Raw genomic sequence first — 9,786 nt, 5'->3', positions numbered from 1 at the left:
AAACGTAAAAGTACTGAAAAAGTTGGTATTAACCAATAAAATATCAATTGTACACTATTTATCGCAAAAATTTATAGTGGAAAAGGACTAAGACACGATGATTCTCTCTCTACGAATCTAATTAATACTAAGAAAATGTAAAATATAAACAACGACTCCATTTTCATCATAAAACACAGTGCGTTGCATGTACCTATGACATATTGGTACTAACAAGATGGAAGAGATATGGAGAAGGTTTTTATTAAAATTTTGGATGAAGCAAACAACTTTGGATTATAAATAAATGAAGTCATAGATGAAAGCAAAAATACGAAATGGATAACAAGTAAAAATCACTAAACTATATGTAAGACCAGCAGGTACTAATGCATTAGAAATATGGACGATCACAAATAAAGATAGGAATAAACTGAAAATATGGGAAAGGAAAAGTCTCCGGAAAATATTAGGCGGTGTCAAGATAGCAAAAGGTGTCTGAAGGAAACGTACAAACAGAAAACTAATGATGACTAGAAACATAAATTAACACAAATAGTTAGAGTACAAAGAGTAAGATGGTTAAGACACGTTGCCGGATTACCGCAGCAGAGAATTGTGAGAATGGTGATAGTTGGAAGAGAAGAAGAGGTTGCCAAAAGAAAAATGGCTACAAGATTTCAAGCGGAATATATAGGAAATAGGAAGGATTGAGTCGAAGAGAAGTAGCGAAAGACCGAAGCATGTGGTGAAGAATAGTGAGGAAGATTGAAGATAAGGGTCTAGAAAACCTATAGAGCTGACCTGTACGCATGTGATTTATGTCGATTCCTTAGTAAGAGTATGGAAACTAGTAAACTTCACTACTTTTGTCCAGCAAATGGATCGTTGATTTAAAATTAGTCCCGGTAAATCAGTTTTACGGATCGAAACTCTTTGTTACTTTTTATAATCCTTCAAGTAAGAATAAATAAATTATACAACAATGAATTACCTGCAATTTGAGGTTATATATGAGATTATAAATGTCGTCAATACTTGGAGGAATCTTGTGTGTTGCTCTCTCTTTTTTAACAATGTAATTGCCTATTTTATGTATAACCATTTCTTGTGAAAACGTTGTTGCATGCTTTTTAGGACGATTCTAAATTTGATATAGTTAAAACAATAAATTTAACGACGATAACGTTACAGTTAACATACTGACATTGTTTTATAAAGTACAACAAAGATCACGATTGTATTTGAAAAAAATAGGTAATAGTAGCTTTTAAATATTTCATAGAAAAAAAATTTAAACACGCACTGGCATAATAATACACATATTTAGAAAATAAAAGAACATTCCGGCTGTTGGTTAAACATAGCTGTAACTATACAGGGTGTATCTTATAAGAAACGCCACAGCAGTATACAGTATACAGGGGATCCCAAAATATAATGATTGAGGAAAATTTATATCTATATCAAATTGCGAATAGAGCCCAAAATGTCGAAAAAAATTAATATCTTTGTAACCCTTTGATTTAAAATTACAACACTGTATAAGACTATTTAGGGTATTAAGTAATGGTGAGTAGAAAGCGATCGAACCATTCTAGTAGTGAATCAATCTTAAAATTTTACAGAAATTTTTTCATATGCTAGTCGATTGATAAATTTCATTTCTGTACCATAATTTAATTCCGAAACTTTTCATTTTCAAGAAACAGTTGAATAATTAAAGGTATCGGAGGATGGCCCCTGAAGTAACTGACGCAATAAAGAAAGCACAATTTATTTTTCAAAGTAATCTCCTTTTAGCTCCATACACTTTTCCCAGTGATGATCAATAAGTTATGAATCGTCAAGCTCTTTGACCACCTAGCTATTTTTCCATCTTGGAATAGAAAATTATCTGAGGGAGCTGAATCTGACGAATAGAGTGTGCATGAGGTAGCAATGTAAACTTAACAATAATTTTGACAATTGCAATAATGGATGTGTGAGCTGGTGCATTGTCTTAATGGAACAACACTTTCTTCTTAGCCAAATGCGGCCGTTTTTGCTTGATTTTCTCGCTCAAACGTTGCAATAAGTTGACATAATACTCGCCGTTGGTAGTTCTTCTTTTTTTCAAGATAGTCAATGAAAATTATCCCACGCGCATCCCAAAAAAACCGACGCTATGACCTTTCTTGCAGATGGAACGATCATTACCTTCTTTGGAGCTGGTTCTCCCTTTTCAGCCCATTGTTTCGATTGTTCTTTTGTTTCGGGTGTGAAGTGATGGACCCACATTTCATAGATAGTTATGAAACGGCTTTATTTCTGTGAAACATTGCCAAATACTGGATGGAAACATCTTCACGACGCTGTTTTTGTTCCATTGTGAGCAAACGCGGCACTCATCTAACGCACAGCTTTCTCATTTCCAAATTTTTAGTTAATATGCGATATATTGCAATTTTTTAAAGGCCTATCATGTCTGTCACTTCCAGTCGAAGATCATCCAGTACCGCTTTGAGGATTTTCTCCAATATTTCTGGAGTCGTCACCTCATTTGATCGACCACTGCGATACTGGTCTTTGCCATGCCAATATATGGTTAACAGATCTTAAATGGTTTCCATCAGGAGTGACGAGATTCCGCCGAATCAAAAATAATTCGACATACCACACACTACAACGTCAAAAATTTGTATCCACCAGGAGGTTTGATAATTAAACGTGATCGACGACTCACAGACCCAGTAATAGACACGTGTCTTTCAGTACTTCTTCAGTGAAAAGGAGACAAAGGAAACAATTGAAAATATTAATTAAAACGCATGTTTTTACTGGATAACATTAATTTTAATTCTTTTAATTATCTAGTTTTTATTTTTCATTTTCATATTCATTTTATCATAATTCAGTATATTTAAAGTGTCGAAAAATAAATTAAAATTCTAAATGTTTGACTGTACTAGAATTCTGTGGGAGAATTTGTGCTATAAAACAAAAGACGGTTTGTAGAACGCGACAATGTAGGAATATTTAATCAAAACACGTTCCGTTTTATTCTTTCTGCTCTAAAAAAATGTGGGTAAATCGAAAGATTGTTTATCATGTAAATCTTTTTAAGGGTCAAAGTAATAAATTATTTAAATAAAACTTTTTTTATGTTCGAATATATTATTTTGCGAAATATTCAGTTATTAAACCCGTTAGAAATGATTATAAAAAAATATTTCGACGAAAATTTCACTTTCTAACTTATACGACATCAAAGAATATGATTCTAATAATGATGCTTCATTTATTTTTACCACACTTTATCTTACTTTATTAGTTTGTCTATTAAGGGACTAGAACCGGTTATAAGGGTTGGAAAATGACGCATAACTAAATTACAAAAATTTTTTTTTTTTCAAAATCATTTAATAGAGGTCACCAAAGCTGAGACAGTGAAATTGATAGAGATAACCTCAAATTTGGTAAATCTAAAACAGAAAATTCGAAAAGCTTTTAGCTTATATAGTAATTTACCACCTTTGAATAAAAAACTAGAGGAACAAACAAAATGGCGGCTGTTAATGTAAATATGTAAAATTGTCGTTTTTTTTCCATGACAATTGTCTGGTAAATTAAAATGCGCAGCTGTAGATCGCTCCAAATTGCTTGTAGAGCAATGCGCTCAAGGTTTTATATCTTTCTTATTATTTCGAATGTCGTTATGAAATTTTAGTTTTTTGAAAGTAAAAGGATTAGAAAATTGTAAAAAAAATCAATTTTTTGAAAATTATAACTGCTACTAGTTCGTTAATGTGAAATATTCTAATGACAATTTTTGTCTTCACATAAACACTATTTAACGTATTAAAATGATAAGAATTGGGAAAATCTCATCGTCTTTGAAAATAAGAAAAAAAACAACTACTTTCTTAGCCATATGCCGCGAGGAATATTAAATTACATCTTCTGATAAAAGCGTGAGTATTATCAGATTTTTATAACATACTAGGTGTGGCTATTAACAAGACCTACGCATGCGCCAAATTTAACAACTGTTTGGAGCTACTCTTTTGGATTCGATGTCTACCGTGTCTGTAGACAAATCAGTGTAGCCGCTGCCTTCGTATATAAGGGTAGGTCTTTTGTTTTGCCGTAAAAATGATCGACGTTAAAATAGAACAAAGAATTGTTGTAAAACTTGGAAAAACTGCAACTGAAACTTATAATTTATTGAAACAATTGTATGGAAATGAATGTTTATCGCTTCCACGCGGTTTTTAGTGGTTTAAGCGCTTTCAAGATGGCCAAGAAAATGTTGGAGATGATTCACGTTCGGATCGCCCTTGTTCGCACTTGATCATGTTCGATCTAAGCATCAGCTAAGTATTCATGCGATTGCTGATATTGACAAAGAATGTGTACGCAAACCAACATTTTAACGTGCGAAAAGTGTGTGCAAAATTTGATCTCAAAATCATCACATTCGAATAACACGAAGTTCGCAAAAATATTTGTATTGACACCTTGAATTCGATTGAAAATGACTCAAACTTTTTTTAAGCAAGCACAAAAGGGTAAACCCTCTTGCACTCGAGTAATTCGACTGGTGCCAGCCGTGTACAGATGCCTGTGGATAGTGATCTTGAATTTCTGAAGATTGTAGTGCTCAGGAGAAACGTGTCTGGTTCCACAGGCTTTCACTTCTACAAAGAAAGGAGTCCCAATAAATTGACGTTCTGGACGTCTACAGGAGAACTTGATGTTCATGAGCTGCAACTGCCTGTCGAATAGGTCTTGAAAAAACTGCTCTAGGTGGTATTATGCTGGACACCTAGTAAGAGCATCTGCTGTGGTGGTTAGGTTTCTCTTCAACTCTGGATCACCTCTAAGTCGAATTGCTCTCTTCTAGAGTCGAGTATCTTCAAAATATGCTTGGGAGCCGAGCTTTAAATTTTGCGAGCAATATTACAAAAATGGATCAATCTGGGCCTTTTAGACGATAAGAAGCTGTTGCTAAGTATATAACTTTTGTTCTTAAAGAGTTTCTAATCTTTTGTAAAGCTACCTTAGCTAATTATTGAAAAAGGTAGGATACAATGCTTTTGGAAAAGCGGAAATGAGGAATTCAACATTTAAAACAATTATGATCATGATTTTTCGATATTTATGGAATTATATACCTTCACCGGGTGCATGAAGGTGAAACCGTTGACCAACATCATTATCTTCACGTTCTTCAGCTTATTTCGCACGTCCGTCAAGAGGTTCAACCTCTTTCCTAAGGCTGAATCTGCATTTAAACAAACAAGATTTGAATCTTTTGAAGCTGTAAAAAATATGTGATCGAATTAGATGTTTTTTTATGAGAGCACATTTACAGTTCATGGTCATGTTAATCGTCAAAATTGCCGCCAATATTTTAATGAGAATCTTCAGTGGATGAGAAAAAAACATACATAATTTCTTGGAAAAGTTAAGGTTCGACAGGAATTTTTGGAAATATTTATAACTTTTACAAAATAATGTCGTACCAACTTTGACAAACTTATTTCCTGATCCAGTAAAACCACAACTTCTTGTGAATGAAATATTGCTACAGCAAGATGGAGTACCGCCCAATTACCAGCAGTACCTAAACCAAATTTTTCCAAATCAGTGGATATGGATGCGCGTATCGAGAGAATGGCTTGCACGATCTCCTGATCTGACATCATTAAACTTTTTTTGTGAGGGTATGTCGAAAGTATTGTAAACAAAATAAAACCCCTTAAATTGATGACTTAAAAAGACGAATCACGCTTAAAATTAGATCAGTTACACCTGAGATGTTGAACAGCGTTTCTATAACAAATTAACATGTTGACAAGACATTCGCGGCGAGCATTTTGAATTGAGCATTTCAAGATAGGTATAGGATATTGTACATGAATTATGTCTATAATTTTTCAAAGAATTAGAATAATAAATAATATATAGAGGGTTGCATTTTAAATAAAAAAGTTAGTATATGAAATGACACATAATGCACCCAATTTGAAAAAAAATTCGCATTTCAAACAAATTATTTCACCGATTTGTAGATAGTCGATGAACACAATCTCATGACTATCTCAAAAAACGTTCGCCATCACTTTCCCAGGCGATGAAATCATCTTTGCGTTGTTCGGAGTGCAGTGGTTTAATCAACAGTCATGAATCGACGCAAAAAATTTGACTTATTTTGCTGGTTTTTGGTCCGAGGTTACCAAATGCGATAGACAATGCATGCAGAGTTTAGTCAATATACGGTAAAGGCTGACAGCCTCTTCTTTCTGTCTAACCTCAATCCGACGATAGTACAGTACAGTCCAGTACCGTTTGATCAATATTTTAAATTCTACCTCTGTTTATCGCAGATGGTTTGACCGTTACCAACGCTCGTCGTCAGTCCTGTTGATACGACCACGTTTGATTGCAGCTTTGATTTCAGCTTATTTTTTATTTGCATGGACGTATTCCCTTTTAAAAACAAATATATAAATATCTAGATGTTCAATTTTATACAAAAAAAGTGGAATTTCAGTAAGAGTCTTCCAATTCTGGCTTGAGAAACTTTTCAAGCAATCCTTGTAAGAATGTAAAACCTAATAAATATTACAAGATATCTAAACATATCAATTACATATTTTTCTAAATAATTATAATCTTTCAATTATAAATGATAAAATCGTGGCTTAATCCATTTATCATATTCATTAAACAAGCATAAAATAAATGGTAAGAATTTAGATTTTCGTGAAAGATAATCTGTCAACGCGCTAATAAGATGTAACTAGTGTTATGATTAACATGAGAAATTGTGTAGGTAATTATTGATTTATAACATGCAGAAGGTGTGTTATTAACAATGTGTTAATTAAATGAGTTTGTTTTAATATTAGATCTTTTGTTGATAAACGAATGAAATTTAGTGTGTAACACATTTAAATCTTACGCACATTTTATTTACCATTGTAAAATTAAATCAAGTTCGACAGGGTAATAAAAAAAAGAATTAAAAAAATAAGTCATGATGTTTGTTAAAGTAAAAATTCGGAAGAGAGGTGGAAATATTTAAAAGGAAATGAAAAATACAAAAATCTCTACACCTTCATAGAATACGATATGTATTTGACTTACAATAGAAAAATGAAAAATTTGGAGAAGTGATTAAATTGCGAGTTGAATTCACAGAATACTTGATTACCTTAGAAAGCCGTTTGCTAGCAGGTGGTGACTATCCCAGCTATCCTGTTTTATATGATCTGATTTTTTTCGTCTTTTGTTGATATTTTTATTTTGATTGAACAAATAAATTCGTTAATCTTAACCACGATTCGAACCAAAAAAAACAAGTAAATCTAACCACAAACTTTTCAATCATCTCTCATATGTCAAATTATCTGAAATTTCCCTCAAAAAGAACGCCAAAAATAAAGTCTGGTGCTTAAGATTCACGGGTACTCGCCGAGGAACTAAAATAAGCTCGTAGACTAGTTACTTCGAAAAGTATTTCCACTAGATATCTAGCAATAGAATTAAATCTAGATTTATCCTCTGACCACACATCTGTAACTGTTACAGTTAATGGCACAATTATCTAAAAAGGAAAACTGGATATTCAGTTCAATAAGAAAACCTACTGGAAATAATTTAAAAATCTAGTTGAATTCAATTATTGCTTTAGAAAATTCACACACGACATAAAAGCACAGAGACTACAATAAAATTGCCCAAAATGCCCAAAAAGAACATGACAACTAACTAGACAAAAAATTTATTAGTGACTTCAAATCTAAATCATTTAAAGAATACTATTTAGCATTGAGGAATTCCTGCCGGAAACATGAAATATCTTGAAGAACCAATTCCCTCAATCCGAAAATCAGACAGAATATGGTCCTAGACAGACCAGGAAAAACAAATAAATGTGCAAGTCATTTGTAGAAAGTTTTCTTCATAATTAAATCAAATAGAAGGGGTAAAAATTAATCAAGAAGCCCTATACCAGATGTTACCCATACTTTTAGTCCTCATGGTAAAAGAAGTAAAGAATAGAAGCAGCCTTCATCCTAATAAAGCCCTATTTTATGACGATAAATGGAGCAGCAGTTCGTAGCCCATTTCGACCGATTTGGCTGGGGTACGTTGAAAGGACACTCTTTTTTGTCAAATAGAGCTGTTTTGGAGTTTACTCCTTAAGAATCGATTTGCATATATAAGGGGCCCGGTATGAGAAAAATGTGAGGAGTAAAATCTATCGATGAATGACCTCGTTACGTTTTTGGTGCGCACCCTATGATGCGCAACTTTCTAATTTGTCAGTCTCAACATACTTATATTGCTGTCATTGTGAAGTTTTATTATCATTGTGTTCCGCTAAAGTGAACTGAAAGTATTTTCAAATAACTATGGCAGAAAGAGGTGTAGATGATATTGCCGGAACATCTAACAAACACGTGGTTGCAAGGAACGTTATAATTCATGTGTTATATGTATGAGCATGTGCAATTTGTATTTATTAAATATTTTAATAATTATCGATGTAGTTCATATAAATATATATTTGAAAACAACACATAAAATTAGATAATCAACCCAATATGATTTATCGAGCGCATCCACATAAAATAGAAAATTTCTAACCTAACCAAAAATTAATTTTTTTGTCGATGTCTATAAATTCTTTCACGTTATTATGATTTATTTTATAAATAATTTTTAAATATTAACAACTGTAGTCAATAATTCGATAATATTATCAGAAAAATCGACAATATTTTTTCATTATAATAATGTTTTTATATAATTTTCTTTCGAAAAGTTATTTTTTAGCTTATTTAAATAATTTTCATGTACTATTTATTATTGTAAGTAAAAGATTTTGTGACATAATTATCTTTTTATAAACATTTTTGTTAATTATTAAGATAATATTATATTTTAAATAAAAAATTAATTATAATAATTTAAAAAAAATGTTTATAAAAACCTTTTTTTATCAATTTTCTTAAAGTCGGTTAAAAATTTTATAATTATGCATTTATAAACTTTCTAATTTTTTTTATATTTTTTGACTAGGAAAAAATCTAAGCCTCCAAAAACTCCAGCCGAGAGACAGCGAGCTTACAGATTAAAAAAAAATTAATGAAGGAAGCCCAAAATATTCTGGCAATCAACCAATCTTTTTTAAGTTAAATAAACTCTTTTTGCGTCTGGTTAGACTATCGAACTTAAGGAGTAAACTCCAATAGTGCGTCGGAGCTGACACACAATTTTTTTTCTTCAATTCGGTATCGAATCGGTCTAATAATCTAGCAGAGTACAGCCCTATGACTATTTTGACTTTTTCACATACCTTGAGAATCCCAGTAAAAGGTGGCTATCACCTATTCTGGTCGATAAGACAGTCTTCGCCTTATTTGGAGTATATTTATCGAATGAAGTTTGTTTCCACTGTTTTTTCATCTCGTTAAATATTTTGATTGCATTTGTCGAATACTGCTCGGGAAGTGGTTTCATGGTTGCGCTTCTTATACACAAGAGCCGACAGCTTTGTTATGCCCAAACATTCTTACAAGATATGATGAGATATTTCAAAATTTCTGCTGTCTCAAATATCTTGCATATCTTCAATCGGTGTTTCGCCAATCGTATATAGTGAATTTTTGACACGTTATCTTCCGTGGTAGCCGTTTTCGGCGCACCTGAACGTGTATCATCAAAAACCGACTTGAAGCTCTCTTATTTTGCTACGCATAAAAACAAGAATCGATTATGGCTCCGATCCTGTTGAAATTTGACAGTAGCCGT

Source organism: Diorhabda sublineata, chromosome 2 (assembly GCF_026230105.1).
Source record: "Diorhabda sublineata isolate icDioSubl1.1 chromosome 2, icDioSubl1.1, whole genome shotgun sequence".
NCBI classification, from domain to species: domain Eukaryota; kingdom Metazoa; phylum Arthropoda; class Insecta; order Coleoptera; family Chrysomelidae; genus Diorhabda; species Diorhabda sublineata.
This window is presented reverse-complemented; position numbering follows the sequence as displayed.